We start from the raw sequence: 16,820 nt of genomic DNA, 5'->3' as shown, positions 1-16,820 counted from the left end.
AGCATTGTAGTTGATTTTGAAACATTGAATACACTTTTTACAATTGGGAACCAAAACAATCACTATTATTCAAGATAGTTCTGGAAGTTCTAGAGAATGCAGTAAAAGAAGAAAAAAATGAGATGTTAGAATTGGAAAGGAAGAGATAAAATTATCATTGCTAGAAATCACAATTGTTTAGACAACTCAAATTAATTGATAAAGTTAGACCTAATAAGCAAGATCAGTAATGTGATTAGTTACAAAAATCATTGTTTACAATACATCACTGTAAAAATATAGTCAATACAATAGGAAATATTTTCATTCACAAAGCAATGAAAATATGTAATACCTATAATAACTTAAAGATGAAATGTGTTCCAAACTTGTCTGAGATATATCTATGAAGATTTGGAAAGAAAAATTAAAAAAGGGACTTCAGTAATTGTTTTTCTGAATTAGAAACATAGTAAGCTAAGATAGTAATTATTCACTTAAATAATTTATAAATCCAATTAATTGGGAGGGTGGGTGATGGGTATTGAGGAGGACACCTTTTGGGATGAGCACTGAGTGTTGTATGGAAACCAATTTGACAATAAATTTCATATAATGAAAAAAAAATTTAAATCACACAGTATAGCTTTTCTTAACTGCTTTACTCTGGGGTAGGCTTTGTGTTAAGTTTATATTATATATAAATTATATAATATATATGTTTCATATATATATGTATGCATGCTTTTAAAGACAGTATCTTGCTGATTAAGATATTCTATTAGTATTATTATTTGCAGGTGAAAAAACTAAGGTTTTAAAGAGTTAAGTAGATAACATGACACAATTAAACGTGGTCTCAGACTGTACAATTACATACCCTCCCAACTTGAACACTGTGTAATAGGACTTAAAATACCTCTAAAGAGTTTTGGGAAACTTTATCAAATAACTCTAAAATTCATATGTAAGATTAAATCTATGATAATAGCCAAGATAATTCTTTAAAAATATAGCTTATTTAATGTACTTGGATTTTAAATGTTAATTACATGATAAAGTTAATACTAATTAATAGGGAAATACCACCAAATGAAGAGAAAACTTATCACCAAACGTAAGTGTCAATAAAAAAAAGTAGTGTATATGATAAAAATTGTGTCTTAAATCAGTGCAAGGTGATGAAATATTTTCTAAATTGTGCTGGGACAGTTATTGTTTAGCCATAATTACATTCCCAGTAACATATCATACTTTAAAATATAATCCAGATTGATTAAAGAATTAAATACAATATGAATCTGAAAAAAAGCAAGAAAAAATAAGCAAATATTTGTGATTTCACAATAGCAAAGTATTTATAAAAATGAAATAAATCATAAAAGAGAAATAAATGGATTTTGGTGTATAGAATCTTGAAGTTTTGTATAGAACTTGTATATAAATTTGTATATATACAAGTTTTGTATAGAACTTTTATATAAACAAAAAATTAAGCCTTAAATTGGGAAATTATTTTCAATTTATTTGATCACTGACTGATGTTATTAAATTATTATACATTAAGTATAATAAATATTAAAAAATCAAATGACTAAACATATAGTTGAAATAAATGCAAATGTCTAAAAAACACATAAAATTATGTAACCTTACTTTTAATCAGTGAACACTAAATTGATAATACAGCATCCCTTCCACCCTCAAAACGAGTTGATTGAATGCCTGATTTCTGATTATAAATAAAGTCTGTTAATTTACTTTTTTAAGTAACAACTGTGTTGAGACAGGATTTACATGTCATAAAATCTCTCCTTTTATACAATTTAGTTTTTAGGATATTCACAAGTTATGCAACCATAACCACTATCTAACTGTAGAACATTTTTATCACCCGAAAGAGAAAAAATTATACCATTAGCATTATTCTCCGTCCCCCCCCCCCCCTTAGAGCCACTAGTGTATTTTCTGTCCTTTTCATATTTACCTATTCTGGAAATTTCATTTAAATGGAATTATCCATTTATGGTCTTTGTGATTGGCTTTCATTTAGCATAATTTTTTTCAAGGTTCACCCATGTTGTAGCATGGATCTGAGCTTCATTCCTATTTATGGCCAAATAATATTCCATTTTATGGATTTCCACATTTTATGTGTTAATCAGTTGATGGAGATTTGTTGTTTACATTTTATGCACTGTTATTAATAATGCTACTATGCACATTCATGTTCCAGTTTTTGTGTAGACATTTGTTTTCAGTTCTCTTGGATGTATATCTAGGACTGAAATTGCTGAGTTATACAGTAATTGTATGTTTCATATTTTGAAGTGTTTTTTAAAGAAGTTGTATCTTTGACAGTCCCACTAGCAATGTAGGAGAGTATCAATTTCTTCACATTTTTGACAAAATTTATTAATGTCTCTCTTCTTAATTTTAGTTATTCTAGTAGGTTTAAAAATTTCATTATGGTTTTGATTTTCATTTTCCTAATGACTAATGATACTGAGAGTATGTTTTCATGTACTTATTGGCCATTTGTGTATTTTCTTTAGAAAAATGTCTATTTAAATCCTGTGCCCATTTTTAAATTGGGCTATTTGTCTTGTTATTGTTGACTTGTAAGAATTCTTCTGTGTTCTGGATACAAGTCCTTTATTAGATATGCAGTCTGCAAATATATTCTTCCATTCTGTGGGTTGTGTTTTTGTTTTCTTGACAGTCTCTTATGAAGTACAGAAGGCTTAATTTTCAAGAAAGCTATTATTTTTGTCACTTGTGCTTTTGGTATATATCTAAGGAGACATTGCCAAACCCATGGTCATAAAGATTTTCTCCTAAGTTTTCTTCTAAGAATTGTAGAGTTTTAGTGCTTCCATTTAGGTGGAAGTTGAATTGCTTTTGTATATTTTGTGATTTAGGGGTACATTTTCATTCTTTTGCATGTGGATATCCAGTTGCTCAGCACCAGTTGTTAAAGACTATTCTTTACTCATGAATTTGCTTGGCACCCTTCTGTGTTGTTGTCATTGTTAAGTGACTTCACTGGACTAAGTTCATGTAGTCTGTCTTTTTGTTTTATGCAGGCACTGAAATCTGTGCTGAATAAGCTGAGTGGTCAGTTAATGAGGGGACAGAAATTACTTTACTTGTCTTTAATTAATCTCCCTCCCTTTGCAAAGTGGTTCCCTGTGTTTGAAGGCATGCTTTAGTGCTCCAGCAGGCAGTCTACGTCTCTGCCTTAGCCTTCTGTTCCTACTTGTGAGGAGCCTTAAGGTCAGCTAGAGATGAACAATTAGGACATTCTCAGTTTTTCCTTGAGATATGCACAGCTCTGCACAGTGCTTGGCATTCTAGATTCTCAGGAATATATCAGAAGTTTACAGATGTAAATATCATTCTTTAGGTTTTCCTTTTAGGATTTTTTTAGGGGTGCCTGGGTAGGTCATTCGGTTCAGCATTTGACTTCTGCTCAGGTTTGAGCCCTGCATCAGACTCTGTGCTGACAGCAGGCTCTCTACTGACTGAGCCAGCCAGGCACCCCTTCATTTTAAGATTTTTATTCAGCCTCTTATTAGCACTGACTAGTACTTCACCTCAGGCTACTTTAATGTTAAATAATTGCCACTAATCACTTTTAAAAATTGCTCTAGGAATGTGGCTGTTCACACAGAGCAAGTTCTGATTCAGATCACATAAACGTAAAGAACTCTTTCAGGGACTCTTCAAATTGTGATATTTTTCTGGGAATGGGACTTTTGAGGATCTCCAAACCCATCTGTTTCTTCCAGTGGCTACTAGGTTGCTAATTTTTATAGCCACCATAGTTGTGAGGCTGCTGGTTTTAAAGAGTGCTGTGGACCTGGGGAGAGGAGGATGGAAATAGGGAAAACTAAAATGACACAAAGCTTACTCTTCTGAGATTCAGCAGTTTGTCTTAATAAATGCTCCTTGGGTTATTAAATTTCTAAGGTTCTGAAAAAGTTGACTTTGGTTGTTTTTGCCAGTGTTCTCATTGCTTCTTTGGAGGAGTAGATTTTTCAGAAGTCCTTTTCCCACCATTCCTGATGTGCTTCTCTTAATGTGCTGTTAACATCATTTATTTAAATTTAAATTGATTTAAACTCAAACTGTGATATTTAAAATATGCTAGAAATTATATAATTTACAGCTTCTTAAGCTTATGAAAATAATGAAAAGTTTCAGATGAAAGCTTTTCCAAGGTGGTACATGAAGTTTTACAATTCAAGTCCAGGTAAATTCCCAAAAGAATATCTTAGTAGGAAAGGAGTTAAAAGGACCCATTTGAAAAGGAATTAAAGGACCTTATGCAGTCATTGTCTGCACTGGGACAGCAAAACACAGTTGTTACAACTTCTATGTTTATGAGTATGACAATGTTGATATGAGAAAGGATTGAAAAAAATGTGAATTAAGCAAAGAATAGGGGGGCAAGTACCATATTTAGAGATGGGAGCATGTGGAAAAGAGTTAGTAGGAAGCACTTTATGGCATATGGTCAAATATCTTTTAAGAAAAGGAATTTCAAAAAGTCAAATTTGAATTTGTTATATATGAATATAACTTTCCATTAAGCTTTCCATTAAGTTCTTACCAAAAATTACATTTGCAAAATAAACAAAAATAAAAATGGAAAAGTGATAGCTCATACAAACTTCTAGTATTTTCCAGAGGGTATTTTCAACCTCGAATCCCTGGTATAGCAGTATCTTCCAGTCTTACTGTATAACTGGATCACCAGAGCAGATTGAAGGCTTGCACTGTCTCTCTTGGGAGAAAGTGATATTTCTACAGTGTATTTTGGAACCCCATCACTAAAGACCTCTGATTCATTGAGGATTCCAAAGAATGCCGACTTGAAACAATTATGATGAATTTGAGAAACTTCAGTATTAATTTAGCATTGAGTCCCATGAGCTGGATGCTACTTACTCAAAATAGTTTGGCAGAGAGAATATGTAGTATGATCCTTGTGGTTGGAAACTTCTCCTCAATAAGCAACACACACAGATGAAAGAAATGCTTTGGTGGATTTTTTGAGAGGGATTCTGTTTCATTTCCATCTATGACTATGTGCCCAGAATCATATCAACAAAGACTTCACAACTAGCTAATGTTCCAAGATTTAAATCAGTTGCCTTCATTCTTTCCTGCATCCCAGAAGGTAGACTGAATCCAGGAAGCACTGTGCCTTTGTTTGCTGAAGCATGGTTTCAGTGTGTCCAGCAGAATGGTCCCAGAACACCAACAGAGCCACAGAATTGGAAAACACTTTGGTAATAGTAGCTGAGAACCCTTAATGATGTCTCCCTAAAATCTTAGTCATGGGAAATCCATTTTCTGATCCTTATTATCAAAAAAAAAATAATAATGGGTAATCCATCTATACCTATATTTGGTGGGATATAAAAAACCCCTTAGTTTTTTAGCACATATATCTTTATGTAGCTGGGAATTTCTTATTTTGGGGGTGCATGGGTGGCTCTGTTGATTAAGCATCCAACTCTTGATTTTGGCTCAGCTCATGATCTCACAGTTTGTGAGTTTGAGTCCTGCACTGAGCTCTGTGCTGACAGCATGGAGCCAGCTTGGGATTCTCTCTCTCTCTCTCTCTCTCTCTCTCTCTCTCTGTCTCTCTCTCTGTCTCTCTCTGCCTTCCCCCACTTGCATGCTCTATCTCTCAAAATATATAAATAAACTTTAAAAAATGAATATAGGAATTTCTTAATTAAAAAAAATTCTTAAAAAATTAAAAATTGTTCTTGAAAATTTTAAGAAATTTCTTAAATGTGTTTTCATTATAATGTAAGTCAGGTTAGGTTTGACTTGCCAGCAAGTGATTTACAGCATGCAAATACTTTGTTATTCCTAAGAGTGAAATAAAATTAGTCACACATTAATAGCTTTAAACTCTTGTTTTAGAGCCTATGGTAAATAACTTCAGATATAATCATTTTATGCATTGTCCCCTTGAAGGCTCTGAAATACTACTGTGTCCCTCCACACAGTCTGCACTAGGACAGAAATTCACTTGCTCATGTAAGTTAATATTTTACTTATCTTGTTCCTATTCTAAATGCCCTTCCCCTAAATTTTAAATCTCATCCCTTAAAGCTGGGCACTGGTGCTTATTCTTCCATAAACTCTTTCCTCATTGTCCTTGTACATTTCTCAAAATGTTGCTTATGCCTCTTTTTGAATTACTTTTCTTTAACATGGTATTTGTTCTTAAGTCAGTTGGAGGCAATCTCCCCCCACTAATGCAAAGCTCCTTGAAAGCAGAGATTGTCCCTCATTGATCTACATTTCTTAGCAAGTAACTCCTAGATATTGGTGATTTGCATAGAGAAAAGAGTCCCAAATCTAGACGTCCGTGGAAAACTAGTAGAGAAAAAATTCCAGTTACTTTGCATTTTTATATTTTGTATCTGGATTTTATGGAGAAAATGCCTAAGAAAATCAAAGAGAGAAAACTAGACCGAGACCTATGTAGTACTGAACTTATATTTAACTTCAGAGGCTCTACCTATGTGTAAATTTTCTACCGTCTTTGAGTAGCAAAGACTTTAATAATGTGCACATAGGTTTTGACTAATTGGACTAAACTGACAGGTCACTTTAATTGAAAACATTAGTATATTGTTTTGAGTTTAACTCTTATTTGGTGTCTAAAAAGCCAATAACGCAGAGAATTGACTGAACTTTTCAACTTTTCACTGTTTATTTGGACACTGTATAGACATAGCCAAAAAGAAATCTCTCCAAAAACACCTCAAAGAATTTTTTTCTTCAACTGCATAAGATCATGAGAAAATAAAATCCCTCTGTTCTCAAATGACACTTTAAAGTTATAGGAGTATAGTGTGGGGAAATCAGTTCAGCCATGGATTATCAAAACAACAGAAATATAAACCAGGTATCAATTTATAATATTTGCTGAAATAAATTGACTCTGATTCAAACTGTCAGCTCAGTTCTTTGACACTGAAAATAAAATACCAAATGTACTAATGTAGAAAACTTGAGCAATGAAAAACATGACCCTCTATTTTATAATGTTATTTTAACTATGAATCAAACTGATTGATAAATGAAGTTCAAATTGGCTCTTTTTGCATGAATTCAATCACGAGTCAAAAATAGTTTCAGAGTTTTCACACACCTTTTCTACTGGCACATACATTTTATCCTTTGAAGAAACCGTTTCACAGTCATTCCTAATTTCACTAGCAAGTGCCGTAGCACTGGATTTCCCTTACTCTCTGGTCCTTTTTAAGAGAGTGGTTCCTCTGACATGATCTGGATCTTGAGTCAGATAAGTACGTCTCTATTTGTTGTTTTCCCAAAAAAAGGTCTCATTTGCAAATTAAAAACGTATATAGCAAATGGACTGGAGGTGGTTCAGGTGCAATAAGTTAAAAAGAAAAAAAAAAGTAGGTTTTAAGAGTGTATGCAAGGTAGAGCGATGTGCCAGGATAGGGCTGTGCACCTCAGTGACTGGCATCCAAAAGGACTCGTTCCCTGGAATGCTTCTGTTCTGTTGGCCTAAGCTGTGTTGAGACACTTCCAGCTGAAGTGTTCTGTGTGGGGGTAGTGACCTGCAATCCCCAAGGTTCTAAGTTGTCCTGTGAATAGGAATACATTTCCTATTTCTTGTATCCCCCATTTCCCCACCCATATATCAGGGATTGGTTTGAAAGAATGAAGCAGAGACCTTACAAATGCCTGAAGACCAAAAATTCTGTCAAGGGGAAGAAGAAATGGAAAAGAGAAGAAAGAGACTAAATCCCCAAATCCCTGCACATGTAAAAGCTTTCTTACTTTTTTTTTTCCCCACTTCTAAAGAAGATGAGTCAAATAAGAGCCCATTCAAAACCACATGAGTAAAAATGAAGTTGTGTGTTTTTCACATACTTCAGAACAGGCTAAGGGATGAAAATGAGGGCGAGTTCCCTATAGTCAAACATGCCCAGAAGTAGCAAACTTTGACTTAGCCATGAGCCAAATAAGCTGCTCCTGAATAATCGGGTCTTGGTTTAAATCTGTAGAGATGTCTTTTTCATGTATGTGAGGTGGACTTTTGATTTCATCTCTGGGACAAAGTTTGAAGTTAGTTTGTGACTCTGGCATAGAAAATGAAGGAAACCCTTGTAATGGACTGCTCATGTAGGCTTATTATAAGTGTGTGTTTAATTCCCTCATGTGAATTATATTTTGAATCATTACCACTCAAGAGTCACCAGGTTTCATCTACTTAAGCTCAAGATACTATGTGGAAAAGCATTCTAAAGTCAACTTGCCAAATATCACTTTAATCCTTGAGTACTTAAATACAAATATTAAGCCAGAAATTAGAGCTTTCTGGTCCTTTTCTTTTGCTTCTATCACATTAAATTAATAGACATGGTAACAGACCTACATTATATATCAAAAGAACAATGTTTTTAGATTCATAGCAGAGGAAAAGAGCCCAAATTTAGCTTTTGTATGCCTTTTTTTTGCAATGGAAAAAAATCCATGAGACAAAGGGGTAAGATCACCTCTTATGATGTAGAGTGGATCAGAGGTAGCAAAATGATGCTCAGTGAACACTGGAAACAAATGACACCAGGATGCTGAGTCCAATTCATTCCTTTCTTTTTCCCTGGACTTACCATATTGAACTGATAATTTTTCCATAAGTCTTCCCTCAAAATGGGTAGTTCTCCATATTAATTCCATCCCAAATGCTCCATTACAAATGGATTATAAGCATTTAAACTTTTGTCAGAGTGATGAATCTTTCTGGGTGTGTCCTGGAGAAAACCAGGGAACTTCAGAATTTACATTTATCCACTTGGTGTTTTGCAATAAGGTTCTGAAATGGAAATAACAATATATCAGGCCAATTCAGGAATGAAAATTTTAAAAATGCCAAATTCTAGCATGCACATTCATAGTGTAAACCTGAGTGACCAGACCAGGACTACATTCTTTTCTAGCCCAATTGAGTTCCAATAATGAAATAAGATTAAGCTATAGAAAAAAGAGGCTTTGTTATTGAAGGAGAATGGAAGGACGTTTATCATTCTGTAGAATCTTGTCTCTAATATTTTTCTACATTTGACCATGTTGTAGATAGATGAATTTGACCACTTGTTAAAAAGAGTACAAATTGGCTAATTGGCAAATGTAGCAGTAATATTGATAAGAGGATTTTATTGGGGTACCTGCATGGCTCAGTTGGTTAAGTGTCTCACTCTTGATTTTGGCTCAGGTCATGATCTCACAGTTTATGAGATCAAACCCCACTTCAGGCTCTGAGCTGACAGTGAGGAGCCTGCTTGGGATTCTCTCTCTCCATGTCTCTCTGCCCCTCCCCTGCTCACTTGCATGGGCACACATACTCTCTGTCTTTCCCTCTCTCTCTCAAAACAAATAAACATGAAAAAAAATGTAAATAAGAGAATATTATTTATTATGCAAATTATATTTTGCAAAATATACAGATAACTGCTAAGGTCATTGGCAGAACTCAGAAATTCCAACCCAAAGTATACATGGGAGGGTCTTTTGTGTGATTGTGCAGTGCTCTTAATTTAGTAGCCAGACCTCAGCAATAGAAATAAAATGCTTACTCTGCTACAGGAATATAGTAAAGGCAGCCACAGAGGCAGTCATCATGTTTTTTGAAAGGCAAAAATAACATATCAGCACTATTTTTATCTTTTTGGTGGAAGGGATTTTGCTTCTGATTAAAAAAAAAAAAGTAGCTCTTATCTTTCAGAAGAGAATTCCCTAAATAATAATTTGTTACAAAAACAAATATAAATATATAGCATTGTAATAGTGGAATACAGTCTTTTTTTATTTTATTTTATTAAAAAAATTTCTTTATGTTTATTTTTAATAATGAGACACAGAACGTGAGCAGGGGAAGGGCAGAGAGAGAGAGGGAGACACAGAATCTGAAGCAGGCTCCAAGCTCCAAGCTATCAGCACAGAACCCAATAAAGGACTCAAACTCACAGAACATGGGATCATGACTTGAGCTGAAGTCAGATGCCTAAAGACTGAGCCACCCAGGCGCCCCAGGGGAAGAGATTCTTAAATGGTCTTATCTTTCCCCCTTCTTTGTTCCTTTGTGTCAGAAAGTAGGAGTGTCCCATTAAGTATATCACTCTTAGTTCTAGAAGTAATAACACTGTCTTTGTTCACTACTACTTGTTTACTACAGTAAGATGTCTGTGGGTAACAGTGCTAATCTTAACCACTGCCCAATACAAGAATGCCACCCTCTGTCTAGGCACATACCTTCTATCCAAGTATACAATAAGGTCAAATGAAACAATAACCAACAAAAGATCAATAGAATAATGGTCCAAGCTGAATTCTATGGCAGAATCATTTTTTTGTAACTGTAAAAGTACAATTATTCTTTGTGGTTAAAATTATGCAGCCCTTAAATAACTCTGAGTAAATGAATTATGTGCCATTAAGAGATTTCTTGAAAAGTTTTCATTAGCTGTAAAATAAAATAGCTTTAAGCTTTAGAATGTTCTACTCAGTTGGAGACTCTCATGTCTTTGTGATATTCTGGTGACAATTTCTATTCTAAGTGTCAAAAACAACTCTGCTATCTGGAACAAGTCGTATAGTATTCTCTCCTTTTAATATTCTAATCGTGAGGTGTGAAGTGAAATGGTTGCACAGTGTAATGGTGGTAAAGAAGTGGAGTGTCAATGAGACGGGGAAGGTGACAGACTCAGAATAGGTCCCTGAGGTGCTCTCCAAGTGCACTGGATAAAGATTCCCCTGGGAAAATTTTCTCATTAGTTCTCAGACACAGTTCAGTAATTCAATAGCACCAGGTTACCATTAGTCATAAGACCAAAATATGTTACTTTCCATGCTTTAGTTCCTTTATTTGTGTATGTCATTTTCAGACCGAAAATTATTGAGCCCTACTCTCATGCAAAGCTACTCAGTAAATTGTTTACATACTGAAGTGTGATACATGACAAGCAAATTCTGCATTTTTTTATTACTGTTGTATGATACAAATTCAAAGGGAAATTGATGTTTCAAATAATTCTAACGATACTGCCCCAAGTAACTCTCAATTTCTTTATGCCAGAATTACTAAACATGCACACGTGTGCACATACTTGCGTGCATATTCCTTTTCATAAAAAAAGCAGGAAGGATTCAGAAATAATTGTTAAGGAAAAGATCACATTGTTAAAAAGCTTTCTCACCCGTATTTATCTGACTTGTAAAGTAAACTTTTCTCACTACTTTAAGGAAGTCTATTTTTAAAACCAATGTACCTTCTGGTGATGTGTTCTGTTTCAGAAATTACAGTGTTCTTTCTAAAATCAAGAAGTATTGACTGATGTACTACACATGTGAATATAAAATATTCATATTTTGTGCTATAATAGAGAGGAAACTCTTAAAGATCCTGGTTGTTAGTTAATTTGCTATGTAATTGCTGAGTAAAGATGTTAAAATGCATAGATTATAATTCTACATGCTTTATATTTCCTTGTCATAAATGATATGTACTTTTTTCTATGCTATGAAAGTTAACTGCACTCCCACTCCACAACTGAAAGCATAATGGGTTAGGGGATTGTCTACCTCATTACTCACCAGGTCAGAAAGAAAGGAGTATCCACCCCCATTGGTTATTTAAATCCTCCTGGTTACATCAGGGAAGCAATAATGAAATCTCTGAAAATGAAAATTAGATACAACACCAACAGATTATTGTAGATTTTTGTATTTCAGAAGACAGTCCACAGAATTTTACTTTGTATATTTTGCAGTGATGATCATTCTTATCTTTATTATTTATTATTTTTATTTTATTTTATTATTTTTTGATCATTCTTATCTTTAAAAGATAGCTAGGGTATGGTATTGCCAAAAAATTACTTAATTTATAATATATTCTAGTGGAAGTATAATTTAAGTGCATCCACCTAAACATCATGACAGATTGGAGAGGAAGGTAATCTTTGGTAATGCAAGCTATGTTTCTTACAAAGATAAAATGTGATAGGTAAGCTGCAAGAGGAAGTTATCTATTAGAAACAGTGAAAGAATAGACTTTTCCAAATGAATTGGTTAAAAACAATTCCTAATAGAAACATGCTCCTTTCAAAACAGTAATGATAAGGATTCCAAACAAACCATCACATACTTCTGTTTATGTGCTACCCATAGAGTTATTGTTGAATTATGAATTGTAAATATTTATAAGTGATTCATATTAAAGAAGTTGTCAGCTGCAGCTACAGTTCTTCACCTTCTGTCATCCCAACTATCAAGGGGGCTGACTCAATCGCTTTCTTGTCAGGCTACCTTTCTTCCCCAGAATACTCAATTCCCAAAACACAACAAAATATAAATGAATGGAAAGTGCTAATGACCCATGATTGCCAAGAGGTATTAAGTTTGTAAAGGTCCTTTGCTGACTAAATTTTAAATGAGCAAAATCATTTCCCAAGGCAAATCTTTATATTTTTAGTAGATGTCCATTGAAAAGAAATACATATTATTGTCTTCTCTCTGCTTTCCTATGATACGAGTCATAATCAGCTTTTAACAACTCAAGTATATGTAGCTTATTCCCTGTTTATTTACAAGATCTATGCTCATAAAAGCTAGACTAATAAAAATTATATTTTAGTTGAGGGGAAAATGGCTTGAAATTACAAGATTTGGAAACATGTATTTTTTGGAAGTTAAAGGCATATTTTAAATCTTTAGGGTCAGGATGGTACCATTTTCAACAATTAAAAGTTTTATGTTTAGCAAATAATGTGGATCAGTTCCCAAATCTTGTAATTTCATGCTATTTCTCCTTTATACTGTCTTAAAAATGCTACTGATGACAAAACTGTTGTTTCTAATGACTTTGAAGTCTAAACTTTGATTTCTTTATCAAGTTTGTCTTGGGTTGGCTCTGTTGTGTTTCTCCTGACCTAGTGTTTTGTGATACATTTTCATGCCTGATTAGAATCTTTTCTAGGGAAGAGAGATGGATGGTCACTGAAATCATAGCCTCAGAGGTTCAAATGTTTGGATACAAGTGAAAAAAAGTTTCCATTGTGTTTGTTAATTCAATCACTAATTTAGGAAAATAAAGCTTTAGCTTAAATTTTATGTTGTGAAGAATTGCTTATATCTGTATATAATTTAGTATACACAAAAATTAAAATCAATAGTGGAAACTTAGCAGAACAGTTAAGGAGTATTCTTTTTTGTTGTTGTTGTTTGTTTACTTATTTTGAGAGAGAGCTAGAGCTCTCAGGTATGCTAGTGCTGGGTTGGGGGGATAGGTGGTAGGGAGGGGCAGAGAGAGAGATGGCGGGGGGAGGGAGAGAGGATCTTAAGCTCTACAGGGGGGAGCTAGATCTCAGGAACCCAGAGATCATAACCTGATCCAAAATCAAGAGTCAGATGCTTAATTGACTGAGCCACCAGCTGCCCCAGTTAATGAATACTTTTTGATCAAATCATTAGATCTTCCTGAAAGGAGGCTCTGTAAGTAGGAAATCAGTGGTTTTCCCATATTTTCGGTGTAAGCTAACGGCAATGTGTTAATCTTTAAGTTTCTGTCTCATCTTTTAATTTCTATATGAAATAGCTCTTAAGAATCTTTCAGCAATTTCCTTTATTATTACACAGCACTGTGACTTACAAGCACTCACAGATACTCACATGTAAGCAGACTGTATACATGTACACACATAAAGTCAGGGCCAGCTCAACAGATGTGCTCCCGTGTGGGAATCCTATCACTTTTTCTGAAACACTGAAGGCATGACTTTCAAGTAGTTTTAAATTTCAAATCAGCTTAGTCCATATTTAATCTAGACATGTTGGTTTAACACCAAGCCACACCAGACCTTTTAAAGTTCAGTGGCTGTGATATAAAATTCTTCACTGTGTTGCACCAATAAATTGAGAAGTGCAGTATAATTCTCCACTATCACTGGAACCGTTGTGAAATGAAATAAAGACTTTGATATTGGCCCTCACTCAGGTGCTCACTCTTTCACAGTTGTATTCAAAGTGTGTGTTCACAAAAGTTAATAAAAACTCACGTAGATGATGCATAGTTGATGGAAGTAAGTGGTAAAAAAAAAAAGTTAACTCCACCATTTTCTTCCTATTGGCCACTTTACATGCCAGTGGGTTAAAAGATGCTGAATTCCTTTTCTCTGAGGACCACCTTTATAACTGAGTTATTTAGTTTTTTATTTTTTTAAACTAAGCAGCCAAAAGAAAGAGCCTCTTGACACTTCCAGCAAGTATCTCAGTTCTTTTCATATTGTCAATAGCTCCACTGATAGCACTGTTCTTTTGACAGCTAAAAGCAGATGTGGGGGTTAAGTATGGGAGCAATTCAAATGTCCATAGTAAACTGCAGGGGGGCAGAGAGAGCTCAGAGAGCAGCAGCTTTAAAGTAATTGACTAATACAGTAAGGATATTAAAGTCATTTAGTGCCAAAAGGGAACACACTGATCCCTGACCCTCAGCCACTTTGGAGTAATCTAGTATTCAATCCAGCGTGTAATGACTGCCAGGCCTGTCAATCCTCCAGGCTCTCCAGTCAAATGCCTGTGGCTACTATTGGCTTATGGTAAAAGGACAGAAATGCAAGGAAATGCCTCTCAATCAGCCTATGATGTGATAATGTTATTGCTCCAATGTATTCTATATTGTCCCTGCATAGTTTAATCTGTTGAGACCCATGTCAAAAATTGCCCTTGTTCCCCAGAGGTCTTTACTCAACCTTTTAGTAATACAAGTGGATTTGAAAGGAAAGGGGGTAACTAACTTGATGAATTGTTTCCAGCTAATACATACTTACATACATACATACATACATACATACGTGTGTGTGTGTGTGTGTGTGTGTGTGTACACACACACACACACACACACACACACATAGTCAACTGTGGCTTAAAGACTATCCATGCAGGGTATAAATTAGAAGTTTGCTACTAGTTTGACTTGTAAACCTTTCTTTTTCTTTTACTCCAGCAGGCAAACTATTTTACAATAAAAAGTGTTGGAGAAAAAGAAGTATTGACACAGAAATTTATTTACACGGTGGCTGATTCACATTCAGTGCGTGTGCCAAAAGGAGTTTTAACAGGGGAAGATGTCAGAAAAAAAGGTTTACTTGTTTCTGCTACTTCAAGACATAAGAGTTGGCAAACTTCTGGGAAGCTTCCATTTTAAATGAGGTGTTTTGCATTTGGAAAATATAATTATTGCTACAGGCTGCAAATGAAAAAAAAAAACACCTAAGAGAGTACAGGAAATTGCCTTTTTTTGTTATTTTGATTTTGCTAATTAAAGCACTAGAAATTGACCCAAAGTTAAAGAATCAAATTGGAATAATAATTATTCAAATCTTATTTTATTATCTTACAAAGATTCTTTGTATTTCTTAGTCATTCCCCCCATTTACGTTTTAAAAACCTACTATATAGAGTCTTTGGAAAGAGGCAGCTCCAGTGATGATAATGCACTATTATTTTTAGAGGACATTAAGGTTACATAGGGAGGCATTTTGCCTATTTCTGTTATGTAGGACTTTGCCCAGCTCCCACAGGGAAGGTGCTATACAAAACGAGAAACAAAGAGGAACATCTGTTTGTTCATAAGTTTGAAATAACTTTGGTGTCGAAAACAAATGGCTGTCCCCTCTACCAACCTGTCCTCTGGCCATTCAGCACTCTAAAATGATTAATCGATGTATGATTGTATTCTAAAAACCATTCTGCACATGTTACTTTTCCCACTTGAAGTATTCAGAATTTGTATACAATCTTGCCAAAATATAAGAGACAGGAAAATCTTACTTTTGTGTTCACTGAATTCCCAGACCTTAAGGGCAGAATGAATGCAGGAGGAATCCCATCAGGATGTCTCAGGCAATTTTTCATTAGTATCCATGACAAGCTGTTTCACCACAGGCTATTGTTTTCATGGAAAGTTCAAATACAGTAGGATGGGATATGGTGTGCTATTAACACATAATGGTATGATTATTACCTATCTTATATATATATGACCTTTGTCACCTAGAACATTGATACTCTTCATTATGATGTACCATTGTAGAATAAGAGGAATGGTTGGGTAGCTTTAGAGTTCTTTCTGTAGTTGTCTAATTATCTGTTTAAAGTTTTCAAAGCTTTCCTAACAGGTGAACTAGAAGGGAAAACCAAATAGGTCAGAGAATCATAGGGCTTTAAAGGACCTTGGCATTAATTTGTCTATTCCTTTTACATCCTGGCATCAAATAGCTAAGCTATTTCTGGTGAGGGTATATTTTATACAAAATTCCAAAATTTAGCATCATGTCTATCTGCAAAAAGCATTATGACTATAAAGGAATAACTTGATTCTACAAGCAGAACAAAAAATCAGTCATATAGCTACACGTTGTATTAAAAGCTTCTTCAATGAGTTGAAACTTATTTTTTCCTACAGTCTCCTTATGAAATTCAGTGAGTCACTTTTCACTTTTTGTATAATAACTTTATGTTCCTAACGACAATTGTTAAGTATATATTTAGTTTTCTCTAGAATGAATGTGAGTAAAGCATCATTCAGTTTGGGTTAATTGAGTAAGTTCTCCTTTAGCTTCAGCAGAATTAAGGGCACATATCTTATCTTCATTTCTCATAGTCAATATGTGGTTGAAAAAATTTCATTCCTTCAGCAAATATGGAATTTCAGTTCTGCACATGGCATTATGCCAAGCTCTGTAAGGGGTATAAAGAAGAATAAGATGTGATCCCTAATT

General features: G+C 34.4%; 1 long non-coding RNA gene across 1 annotated transcript; it reads right to left on the bottom strand.

Annotated features, from left to right (window-relative positions):
* Positions 1–8,531: 8,531 nt before the first annotated feature.
* LOC109248446 (uncharacterized) lies at positions 8,532–16,003 on the bottom strand. The gene is made up of 3 exons (XR_002072058.2): positions 15,871–16,003; positions 11,635–11,715; positions 8,532–8,857 (listed from the first exon to the last, which is right to left on the bottom strand). It is a non-coding gene; the product is annotated as an uncharacterized LOC109248446 (long non-coding RNA).
* Between the last annotated feature and the right edge of the window lie 817 nt (positions 16,004–16,820).

This window comes from Panthera pardus, unplaced genomic scaffold, assembly GCF_024362965.1.
Source record: "Panthera pardus isolate Hobbes unplaced genomic scaffold, ASM2436296v1 HiC_scaffold_8, whole genome shotgun sequence".
NCBI lineage: Eukaryota > Metazoa > Chordata > Mammalia > Carnivora > Felidae > Panthera > Panthera pardus.
The sequence above is the reverse complement of the archived record's forward strand: the minus strand, read 5'-3'. Positions and strand labels throughout refer to the sequence as shown.